The sequence below is a fragment of the Anguilla rostrata genome, chromosome 7, assembly GCF_018555375.3.
Source record: "Anguilla rostrata isolate EN2019 chromosome 7, ASM1855537v3, whole genome shotgun sequence".
NCBI lineage: Eukaryota > Metazoa > Chordata > Actinopteri > Anguilliformes > Anguillidae > Anguilla > Anguilla rostrata.
In genome coordinates this window covers 12,858,971-12,872,299 of record NC_057939.1, presented here as the reverse complement: position 1 = coordinate 12,872,299, position 13,329 = coordinate 12,858,971, and the positions used below count along the sequence as shown (strand labels likewise).

Here is a 13,329-nt window from a genome sequence, read left to right as displayed (position 1 = left end):
AGCTGAGATATAAATGCACAGAACATGAGGAGGCATGCTATTCTGCGTCCCTTTCATAAACAAACGCGCCTTCTGTGCTTCGGCTGGACCAGGGAAACTTTCCCCGCCTTTAAACGCCGGGACATCGCACATACAGTATGTCATCTCATTTTAGAGAGCAGCTGTCAACAGATGTGCTTTTTTTTTTTTTTACCAATTTTCATCTGGTAATGGGTGCTGCTATCTTCCACATGGCTTTCCACATTTCCAGGTCATCTGCACGCCTTGTAACCCCAGAAAGAGAAACGGGGCTTTTTCTCTGAGAGAAGACGGCCATCAGCCTAAAAGTGAGGTGGATCCCAGCAGGCCATGAGGTCAACCTTAAAACCTTAAAAAGCCCAAGGGGGGGTGGGGGGGGTGGTCCTGTAAGGTTAGAGAGAGGCTCAACTGTTAAAAGGAAGTCCCGTGACTTCAAATTAAAAAACCAGTACAGGACAACTGAGCCCTTTGTCAATGACAATTACAAAGAGTGTGTGATGGTACAGGATCCATGCTGTGTGCAGGGCGAGGGGTAAACAAAGGCCAAATACATACACGAAAAACAGAAAAAAACATTACCAGAGTTCTGTTAATTAATGAAATAAAATCACATTCATGTAGCCCAAGAATGTGCATGCGTATGTGTATGTGTGCGGGGGTTTACTGCAATACTTTTAAGCTTTCAGGGAAATCTACAGACGTGTCGTGAGTACAAAAACCACACATCTTAAATGAAAGGGCTGACGGAGGAGATACAGGGTGCAGTCAGGGTGCAGTCGTTCATGTTATTATTCCCCCTGCAGTGCTAAGGTGAGCAATAATTATAGCATCTGTCGTATCAGTCATTCAAATCAAAAGAAAAAATGATAAGCATCAGAAATGGTTCAGTTTTTCCCAGCAGAGTTAGGTCATTGTTATCGCTGTAGGATGAAATTATTCACTGGCTTTTTTCTGGGTTTTCCCCACCAACACAATATCTGAAGAATCCTTCCCAAACAACCCCCTCCCAGCCTTTTTATCTATATTTATCATATTTCATTTTTTTTATATCTATGGTTTATCTATATGTAAATTCTCTCTATGGACATTTTACAAACGTATTTCAGACTTTGGTTCACTAGACCCAAGAGTGTTAAGTTGTGCATCTTTGCTGCCACCCAGTGGAGACCTGTGCATGTCAAACAGGACACAGCAGATAGGACATTGTTTAAATTGTGTTAACATTAAACTACATTCAACGTAACTAAAATGTATAGTTAGTTACTCTTTAACTTTAATCTTTTCATCATAATTTTATGAGCACTTTGTACAACCTACATTTTCCTTTCAGTGAAAAAAAAAATTCTATTGCATTTCAATATACAAGAGAATAATTTAATAAACATTACAAAGCAGAATGTTAAAAACCTCAGAATTTTTATAGTTTAATCGTTTTATAGATGAATTTTTAGCCATAAATTCAACAATTACATCACCATTTAATGATAAAAGGTCCATTAGTTACTAGTTTACTCTGAGTGCATAATAGTTTCATTTTGTTATTGATATTTGGTCAATTTTTACGACTGATCACCGTTAGTCTTTATAGGTGCATAAACACATGATCTTTGGAAAATATATATAACATATACTAGTAAAACAGAGCAATTTCAAGTAGTCTGAAAGAAATACTTTATTTTAAATTTGTTATTTTAAAGATGCTACAGAAATGATTTTTAAATTTGAAATTATACATATGCATTTGCACCAAACTACACAGATATATTTCAGGGTGAAATCCATGAATTTCAGGGAGAATTTCCAGTTTTTATTATTATAGTTATTGAAATTTTATGACATTTTCAGATGTGATCTCCAGTTATTAATAAATTGGATAATATCAAGAACACAAGATGAGATAATCCCATTAAAATTAATTCATGAATAGACAATCATATTATTAAGTTGTGTATAATAATAATCTGTTCATGAGTGTTCTCAAAGTTTAAATGAATAATTTATATGTAATGAGTATTACTACGACTACTACTATTATTATTATTATTATATTGTTGTTGATACTGTATTTAAACTGTACTTTCACACATTTAAAAAATGTATTCATAAATACAAATAAACTTTGTGTGGTAATTAAAATGCATTATTTTAAATGAAATGATAGCATTTTAACATTTTATCTGGTTAAACTAATCCAAATTAACTTCTTATCAACACAAATAATCTACATTAAGGTCTGTACTATTATCATCCAATTTTTCAACTTAAAAAAGCAACCAAATCACTATAGCCAAACTTAGTCATGCTCACTCAACCACTTAAACTACTTTCCTGTAACACTTCTATGAAATTCCACAAATGAACACTAATAAGATATAAACAGTTGTTTTGCACAAACAGTAATAGCAAAAGTATTGATTTATAAACAATTAATACAGATGGTCCCAACATCTGATATCAAAATCAAATACTGTTTTCAGACCAACTGAGAGGCACGGGCTGACAATTCCATTCTAATGACCTGGTACCTCTGAAGCAATTTTCTCCATTATTTATAGCATTATGTTTAAGATAGCCAATAGAATAATACCTTTCCAATTATAAAGACAGTGCATTGCTGCATTGTATCAGCAGTTGAACTGTTGCTTTTATATAGACCCCTTTCATTTATTTTGTATTGTTGTATTGCAAATTTTATCTATCTTCCAAAATTGTGTGTGTATTTGTGTGTGTGGGTATGTTTTTTTCAGGGGGAGGGGGGTGATAAATAATTACTTAATCCATAATTAATAGTTTTACTTTTGAAAAATATTTATTCTTAAAGTGAATGTAGGACATTCATTTAATATCTAAAATAAAAGGCACTTTGTTACCGTAAGTTTTCTCAGTTTACTTATAAAGAAAATCTGAGGGCTGAGTAGACCTTGTTATTTGCATTAAACTTTCTCTTGGAACAAAGTAAATGAATATTCCAAAAATGTCTTTACAGAAATGCAGAAAGTTGGTCACTAGGTTTTAAGGTTAATTTGAACATTCTGATTTGTGTGTGTGCGGGGGGTCTTTTATGAAGCCCTGTAAATGAATACAGCTGAGGCATTTGTTAACAAAATATATATCAACACTGAGCCTGACTGACTGCGCTGTAACTTTGTTAATACTTCTGACAGATAGGGCTGAATTCATTTTTGAAGCTCGTAACATAATATTCCCACCAGGTGACGCTGTTACGCAACACATCACTTCAAGCGCCGACGTGAGAACTGAGAATTTACAATGTTTTGACTAGCATGTCACCCAGTATCAACAATCAAAACTATAGGACCGTATTCAAAGTGAAGCATGGATATCCGAGTGCGTCACTTGAACTTTGGAAAGGCAGTTTTCGGTTCCATCTAAATTTCATTTTGATCCACATCAGCCCATGATTCAGAACAGCAAGTACATGTTCCACCCCTTCCCGGCTTCTATGCTTTTGAAACATTTGCCTTCCATTAACTTCTTTATTTTTATACTATGGTATTCTCCACAGTTTCTGTCCCATGAGAAGGACTGAACTCAAACCTAATTTGAAATTAACAGGTCAATTAACACCTTTAACTATTTTCATCAAAAAGATAATTACTGGTGATGAGAAAGCGTTAACCTCAAGGGACCTTAGATCAAATGATTTTTAAATACGCTGTATTCCTGTGAAGTTTCCGCACGCAGGAGCTTCTCCAATGTAGCCTTAACCTCAGTACCACCATACAGGGATCACTGTCATCTGGATTTATTAGGATAATAAAACCATTTGTAAAAGTCCCCGTGGCTGCAACAGAAGTACTCAAAACCATTTTTGAAAAGTGTGTGTGTATTTTCTTTGGAAGCTTGTTCATAAACCAGAACAATGACTTGCTGAATTGTCAAGCTATGTATGGCCCTTAGGTTTTAAAATATTTGAAAATAACAGTAATAGTTTTTTGAAGATTATGTCACAACACTTTCTTCTTAGTCATTGGGATTACTGCAAACAAATAACTGAGCTTCTATTTCTCTGTCAGCAGATAAAATAACATTTCGGGCTTAATCCCCACTGAGGAGCAGGACACAGACCTTTACGAAACCTCAAAGGACCTGTTTCACACACCAAACATGCCGGAGACATCCTCTCCCTCCCTGTGAACATTAGAGTACAGGCTGGGCTTTGAGAATGCTTCTCTCATTCACACAAACCAAAACACACTTTGGAAAAATTAAGAACAAATCCCCCACCCACAAGGGAGGAGGGAGATGGTGGGGTTTTCACTGGGGTTTAACGTTAAAAAAAACCTGCCCCCCCCCCCCCCCCCCAGCACAGAATCCAAGCAGATTTACCAGCAGAGCAGAGAGGGAAAAACTGCCAGTTCATTCTGTGCTGTCTGTGGCTGTTGTTTTTGTTGTGGGGGGGGGGGGGGGGGGGGCGGGACTGATAGACAGAACACAAGATGAAAGAAGCCTGCAAGCCTTGCAGGGACCTTAAAAGGACCTTGAATAAAAACATGATTACCATCTCTACATAGATTATTTATTAACTCACTCTCACAAACAAATAAAGATATATAAACGCACATGTAGATGGGTCTGACATTTGAAGTGGAATTTAAATGTTATCATTGATCAAGATGGTGCAAGTTTACAATGTTGCGTTGAATCAGCAGACATTTAAAGGATGCATACATGCACGCAGTGAGTTTTGAAGGTCTCAGTTACTTCCTCCCAAAGTGCTGAGAGATAGGGTTCTTAATATTGTGTGCCACTGCCGGCCTCAACAACATTTGTTTGTTTTCTTTAGCAACCGCGCTCTGTCTCCTTCCTTGTTTTGCATACGAGACGCCACAGGAAGTTATGACGTCAGCTAGTTTCTGCCGAAGCTCGAGGCTTCTGAACAGCTGCTTGTGAAAATGTGTCACTTCCTGTTCAGGAATTGTCCCACGAGGGAAATTCTCAGGGCTTCAGCGTGGTTTTTAGGTTTCCCGGCCGCTCGCTCTGCCCAGCTGGCGGAGAAGTTCCGATATTTAAATGACGGACCAGCAAAGCCCGGAGACTTTTCAGCAGCTGGGTCTGATTTCAAACATGAAGGCAGTATACAGTCTATGATACATGTGTACAATATAAAGACAATTACTAATAGATGATAACTTACACTACCCATGCTCCCCAAGACACAAAAGATAACATTAAAAAATCTTTCAATGATAATGCAATTTCTTACATATTCTGCTTATTTGCAATAGTTTTTCAACTTTGACTTTTAAGGGGAAATTCTTGGAAAATCCAAAAGTGCATCAGTAGGATTTCTGAGGTTTCTGCAGGTAAGCTGAAACAGAAGCAAACAATCATTTCTGATAAAAACCACTTCACAAAGAAAGGCTCCCTTGGGGGAATGGAATCGAAAGTCACCCCGCAGTGAAGCATTAAGAAGGCAAACTACTGCTTTACAATTCAAGTCCCAGCTGACCAGCAGCCTCCGTGAAAACAAAGTAAAGCATACTAGTTTATTACAGACGCCCATGTTCAGAGCTGCTAAATTAAATTGCCCAACATTGAATGCATCAGAAGTTAGCCATTCAATCATTATAGATAGATTAGGTACACAAACAGCTCATTAGTGTAATTTTACTTCTGGACACCATTATTGGGAACTGCGCTGTGAATTATATGAAAGCACTGAATATTTATACATACATCAATTTAATCACCGCCCTCATCACCTCAATCCACCCCTCCCCTCCTACCCCAACCCACCACAGAGGTTATCAAATGGCATATTGTGCTCAGATGGCGTCTCTGTGTGGTTATTAAGAGCCGTGTATCCAAGCAGTTTTTTTTATTGTAATCTCCCCAGGGTGCTCCCCATTTCCCAGCCCCTGCTTCTTCCTGCCCGGGCGCACTGAGGGTTTCTGTTAAGCGCGCAGCTGTCCTCCTCGTTTCTCACAAGTACAGCGTGTTCTCAGCCACAGCAGGTGGTGGCGGCGCTCAAATCGGCCGAAATTAATTACAGTCATCACCGAATCCCCATCACAGCACACGCTGAGAGACGGCGGTAACGCAATGCTGTCCAGTTCGGATTCCTCCAGACATAAAATTTGTTAATTAATAGCAGCTACTGTATCATGCTGGGTGTACAGTTGTTCTGAGGCTGACCAAGGTGCTGCTATGGATGTCTGGGGCAGAGGTGGAACATCTCTGTGTGTTTGTGTTCTGATTGATTTTGTTTCTCATCACCGATACCACTTCCTCTGGTAGACCCGAGTTTCCATTTTCCTCCTCCACGTCCCCTCTCAGTCAGTGCTGTACACCCTACATGCCGTAGCATCACAATATTGGTGGCACACCGTAGGCTTTTTGTGCAAATCGATAAGTCATCCTCATCAAACAAAGATGTTGCTGTACTTATGGGCAAATGAGGACATGCTGTTCCAGAACTTCCACTACACCCCCAACAAACCACCCCCACCCCCAAAAAACACGCACACACCTCACAGACACACACACACATACACACACACACACACACACACACACATGCACATGCACACGCGTGCACAGGCGTGCACACATGCACAGGAAGCTGTCTCTGAGCCCCCTCCCTCAGAGGCAGCCAGATGAACACGGAGGGTTCAGCAGTGAAAAACTCCCTCTGACACAGGCTGTACCCACATCCTGTGGCTCAGCGCTGCAGCAGTGAGCACCTGCCTGCATTCCTTGCTGAGCCCGGTGCTCGGTGTGGTTGGGGGAGGGAAGACCGTGTTCTTTTTGCCCTCTCACCAAAACCACACCATAAACAGACAAAACCCTGAAGTGGGAAATTAAGAGGTCTCCTAACCGGAGCTCCCAGGGAGCACATCAGGCGGACGCTCTTGTTTTTAGCACAGTGATGATGGCTTCCACAGTCTGGACTTAAACCTCCACCAGGACTGACTGTCGGGGAGAAACTCTTTTATTTTTCAGAATAGAATGGAAAATTGAGGTTTTCCATTTTGCACGCAATTGCACACAAAGCCAACAACCAAGATACCACAAGAGAAATCATCGACACACCCAATTTCACCCAATTTCATACAGCTCTTTACAGCTCTCAACAGGTGCATAAGAAGGTTTGAAATAATACATGTGAATATGCTGTTTGGCCATTTTAATTCATGAGCAGAGGGAAGGGGGAAGACTGAATTACTTTAATGGAGAGACAAAGGACATGACATCACTGTCCATCTAGATTCCAGCCCAGGAGTACCCTAAACAAAGTCCAGAGGTAAAGGGGAAAGGTCCTGCTAAGGCAGGGTCAGCCTGGAGGCGGTTAACAACTCAATCAACATTCACACAATGGTTATTGTATGGTAAGGACTCACGCATTCACATGACTGTGTTGAACACTTTTCCACACAGTTAACACAGTAATAACTTCTGTACCCGGTGCCTTAGATTTCATCAGTGTGTTTTCATTCGAAACTAAGTCAATCTAATATTTTCAAAATCAAGTGCATGTTTACCTGATATCAGGCATACCTGGAGTATGCAAAGTCATAAGAGGAATACTATTTCTTCCAATTTGATTCACAATGAACTCTGTGCTTAACCACAATATGCTTCTGAAGGCACTAACAACAGCTCTTCAAGCAATATATCAAAAGGCATCAGGCATAATGTTTTCTTTTTTAACTCCAGGGCCTCCCTGGAACCTTTCCATCTCATTCATCCCACTCTAATGTGAAGATTGGCACTGCTATATGACTCCTTCTCACCTTCACTAAACTGGAGATGGACATAGGACACAATGTTCCAAATGCATCTGCATCTGACATGAATTTCTGTTTCGAATCACTAGAAATCTGACAGATCGTAGCCACACAGTCTTGGCTGGCAAGCGTAAATCAGTACAAATGGACGATCCATGGAATAAGCTGCAAAAATTAGCTTTCAGATTACAAAAACATTCAAAAGCCACCACAAATAAAACACACAACTACAGACAAATTGGATGCAACTGTTGTGACTAAATTAGAATCACTACATTAGGACAAAGTATAATTCAGCAAAATATTTATAGTGTAGGGGCGACATAGTTCAGGAGGTAAGAGCGGTTGTCTGGCAGTTGGAGGGTTGCTGGTTCAATCCCCCGCCCTGGGTGTGTCAAAGTGTCCCTGAGCAAGACACCTAACCCCTAATTGGTACCTTGCATGGCAGCCTTTCACCGTTGGTGTGTGAGTGTGTGTGTGAATGGGTGAATGAGAGGCATTAATTGTAAAGCGCTTTGGATAAAAGTGCTATATAAATGCAGTCCATTTACCATTTACCATGTGCATATGGATACTTGACAGACTAACCTCCACAAATAAATATGCAGCTGCAATCTGGTCAGTTAAATTCAGTAGGCTGGTCTTCTGATGAAAGCAAACATTCTGGAAGACACTTGCAGATCAGATGCTGAAGTCTGCGTTTATTCTGCTCTCCAGAACAGAGTATCAGGCCAAGCTATTAGACAAATTTCCTCTTTGATTACATCAGCTCTATTTGTTCAGCAGTTGCTATCATTTCACAGCATAGAGTCATTTTCTGCCAATAATATGTAAATGCATTGATTAATATAAATCGATTAATGTCGAAATACATTAACAAAAGGAAATTGCACATGAGAATTGTCTACACCAGCCTAAGAGGTTATACAATCTAGCTTCCAAACCTGGATAACTGAAATAGTTATAGTAAACAGGTTTGGCCACAGACGCCATTGATGGCGTCTGTGGTCTGAGACCCTGTCTGTAGCTGGTCCGGAACTGACCAGCTTTCCACCATCCAATTGTTGGGGCTGAACAAGCAAACCTGCAGATATACTTTCTAATGTGTGCATCCATGCTTTTTTTGACATTTGGTATTCTGGGAGGGAAAAATGTGTAACGCTTATTTCAGGTGTGTGAGCGCTTGTCGAAACCACGCCAATTTGGTTAATTGAATAATGTGTATGCTTCAGAAGAAGTGTGTGAGGGTGTCCGAGAGTCAATGAATGCGGTTGCCATTAAATTCTTCTTCAGTGGCCGGCTAAAATTCACCTCAGATGTAACGTGTTCTAGGCCATAAATTCCTAAGTAGTCATACAGCCCATTGGCCTGGTAGCTACTGTTTGCAATGGCTGCTACTGCTACCAGTACTACCTGTAGTTTCCTTATGCAGCACACTTTTCAAGGCATCCTCTAAAAGATGCACAGATCATTCTTATTATTTAAAAGTTTTATTTTATAAGATTTCCAAAAATGAAATAAAATTAAATAAATCAAGGCCTGTATATACGGTATTTATTATATGAAAATGTATTTATAGTATTCCAAAATGTGTGCATTTACTTAGGTTAATTAATTGAACCTGGATCAGAACATAGAACATTTCCCCAACTAATCATTCCACATACACAAGACGAGTAATTGTGTCACAGAACAAACCAGAAACGTAGTCGCAATTCTAAAGTGAATCAACAATCTATTAAAACGCTCCCAAAGCATTCAATCATACTTCTTTCGGTACAAAAGGTGATCTGTAGTGAGCAAAGATACGCTGCTGGTCAATCAGGCGCTTTCCAGAGGTAGATAGCGCAATGTTTACGATACTCATCGTAAAAGTTAAATGGTCTGAGCGAAAGCCTGACAATTGCGCAATAGCAGCAAATTGTTGCTTTGAGGTTTGTTCACGATCAACATTGTTCGAAAAGAAATACAAAGGAAAACAAATAATAACCGAACACCGCTAATGGAATTGATAGAACAAGGTATCAGCAAATCCCCCGTCTTGTTAATTCAGAAAAAAAACTACCTACAAATCTTTGCTACCTGCGCTACACCATTTTTCTGCATGGAACGTTCCGGATGTCTGCCAACAGCGTACTAGCGCTCAAGCTCGGGGTAACGGTGGAAAAACAGTCTGATACTGTTATGATCTTTTCGCGGCTTATGCAAGAACATAAAGTACAGCAAGGATGCAAAATGACAGAAGTACCGTGCTGTCTTACCGCGATTTCGAGCTGATGTCCAGTCGATCATTCTCATTTGATATGCAATGATGTTTTTAATGCAGCGTGGAACTCTCTTGTTTACAAAGTTTCTGCCAGAACTCCGATTGGTCACTGAAATGTAAAGACGACGCCCCAAACCGCAGTCACTTTTGGTGAACTTTTATGCACTGTGCTGCTGAGATCGTGCACTGGGTGGCGCTAGTTCTCCAGTTCACGAGGGATAATGAGCATTTTGGGCAAGGTCTTTGTCAACTTCTATTCTAAATTCTATCCAGCACCATCTCTTGTTTTGCTTACTTCTTGGCGGCTAGTGAATATGTGTTACAGCCTGTGTCTTACATATTTGATTTGAAATACATTTTCATGCATTTCAGGTCCAGTTCCTTAAGCATTACGCTATACCAACATCCATCATATATTTTCTTTATAATTAAACCCTGAAACAGTGCATTTTTCAGGGTTTTCTGGTTGTGGGATTTAAATAAAATGATGTTTCTTGTAATTAAATATTATGTATCCATCGGAGGCAATCTCAATAATGGCTCTGATCCTTGGAGATCCCATATCTATAATCTCACAGACGTGATTAACTGGTTTTCCCCCAGCAAAATGTGAGATGTGCAGTATAGTAGTAAAATTAGCACAGGTCTGTTAGCTCCATGGACCACATTTTAGAGTACTCAGTGTACAAAAACAGACAGATGTGTTCAATGGACAGAGTGCCAGCAGGAAATGCATATTGCAGCGGCAGAAAGCTGTAGTGGAAGTCTGAATGTACCAACTGCCTGAGGCTATATCATTGTTATTTATCACTCACAAAGAAGAGGCTCTCATCCAGTGACTTAAAAGGCCACCACTGCAAGATAAAACGCATGTTGCAAGGGCTTACAGACAGGATAGTGTCACATCACTGATAGCATGTCCAACTTAAAAAGTAGAATAAGCATGCAATTGTAACAAGTTTAATGAGCACTTTGTGCTTTATAATGAACTAAAAATGCAACATGATGTAAAATGAAGGCACCTGAAATGAACACCATGATATGAATAATACTGATTATTATGATCACACATGCATGTATAGATTGGTATTTAGCAGTTAATGGACAAGAGAATAAATAATTTCATCCAGTGTAGGGAAACAAGGTTGGCCAAATAAATGTTTCCATTGAAAGCGACACCTGTTCATATTTCATTGGATGCATTCATACATTAACTCTAACAAAGAACGAAAGTACAAAATTTAAATTAATAGACTACATCCATAACAGGCCATAAGAGAAGAAACATAAGAACATAAAAAATATAACCTAAAAAGGAAAACACCAAGACCAGAACTAGCACAAAAGGTGGAAATACTACAGGGTGGGGATGGGAGGTGAACCAAATGCAATCTGAAGAGATGAGTTTTCAGTGTGCCGGAAGGTAGCTAAGGGGTCTACTGACTTGACTGCTTTGGGAACTTTGTTCCAGACCTGTAGAGCCAATTCAGTCCGGTATCATAATAGGAAAAAGTGACAACTCATGGAAGGGAAGAGCTGGTCGCCTCTATGGAGTGAAACAGAGAGATCTGACTGGGGTGCAGAGTTTAAGAAATTGATTGGAGCTGTTATATTTGCTGCCCTGAAGGCATGTACCAAGATTTTAAACTTGATGCGAGCTGTAACACGTAGCCAGTGGAGGGAGATGAAGGGGGTGTGACATGAGCACACTTGAAAAGACTGAAGACAGATTGTGCGGAATGACAAATTATGAAACATTACATTCATACACAAAGACTGTGCAGCAATGTTTATGTTTAATTATGTTGTTTATGTTGCTATATTTATTAGAAACAGCAGCCACAGCTGCAGGAAGACCATCCATGGTTAAAGTTCATTGTAGTGTGTTGTGAATGCATGTAAAAACCCGCATGTAAGCTATATAATCTTTGAGTGCTTTATTGATTTGATAAAAACCCTTACCAATAATCAAGAAGAATATTTCACTGTAGGTAAAAAAAAAACTGGATAGCAAAACCATTCCATTTACTTTACACCACAAGTCATACTGAGCAGCCTGACAAGTATGAGTCACAGCAATCTTATACGCTTTTTGTGTAGTCTATCTGACAGGTAGAAGGTTCATTACATTAGAGTAGAGTGCGTCGTCAGGTATGGTCGAATCCTTCTGATGTTGTACAGAAGGAATCTGCAGGACCGTGATGTTGCCTTGATGTGCTCCTTGAGGTCCAGTTGGTCATCCAGGACCACCCCCAAGCTCTTGGCAGAGTGAGAGGCAGTCACTGTGGTGCCATCAACCGTGATTGAGAGCTCACGTAGTGAGGTTCAGAATAATGGACACCAGAAACATTCTAAAAGAGGACAGACACATCTAAGCAACTAAAGCTGACAACCTGGTGGGTTTATGAAATCCAGCAATTATACCAGTTAGTTATGAATGCATGCAGTGTGGAGCCATTTTCCACAGTGTGCCAAGGGCACTTGGCCAAGACCTTTAAACAATGAACCAATCAGAGAGCAGGAAGGTAAAAGTGAAGTAAACACCTTTACAGAACAAGTACAGGCAGTACTTTATCTAATCACCAAAAAATGAAATGAACAGGAGTAGCAAGCTGGCATAGAAATCAACCACATGTGCCAGGCTTAATGATAGTTGCTTAGACAGCAACATGAGAACACAGTGTGCCTCGTATTTGAAATAACAACATTAGTTTGAAAATGAAACCACATATGAAACTATAGCAAACTAATTCTTGCCACAAGCTAAAAAGTGTGGGAGGAGTATGGAGCACCATGACTATGGTGTGTCAATTTACATTACATCAAATAAATTTGTAGGTCAACGATTATTACTTACACTTGTACAGTTTTCAACAGCCTTCATTGTTACACTGGATAATCTCTGAGCTGCATGGTAATACAGAAAACAGAATGCTGAGCGGATACTCATAACTGAATTCATAGCGATATCAATCCTGTCGTAATTGATCTACTGTTCTTTTTGTTTTAAAAAGCTGTTTATCATAGTTAACTAGCTAACTGAAATTAAACTTATTAGGTATTAGTTTATTTTTGCACATCCTTGATATTGTTAACAATTTCAACTGATGTAATATCATATAATCATTAAAGTAAATGCATAATAAATATTCATATTCAATTAATCTATATAGAATTGGAAAGGACATTAAATAATTATCCACCAAGACCTGAATGCTTTTTTTTTACACCACCTCCCCATCATACATTGAATTTAAAAGAAAAGAAACAGTGATTAATTCATAAACACTGTAC

At 39.3% G+C, this 13,329-nt stretch overlaps 1 protein-coding gene across 1 annotated transcript in view; it reads right to left on the bottom strand.

Annotated features, from left to right (window-relative positions):
* ccnd2a (cyclin D2, a) overlaps positions 1 to 10,357 on the bottom strand; it is a 166,398-nt gene extending 156,041 nt beyond the window's left edge. Inside the window, exon 1 of the mRNA XM_064342905.1 lies at positions 10,031 to 10,357. The gene's annotated coding sequence lies outside the window, so the exon portion shown is untranslated. The remainder of the gene's footprint in view (positions 1 to 10,030) is intronic.
* Between the last annotated feature and the right edge of the window lie 2,972 nt (positions 10,358 to 13,329).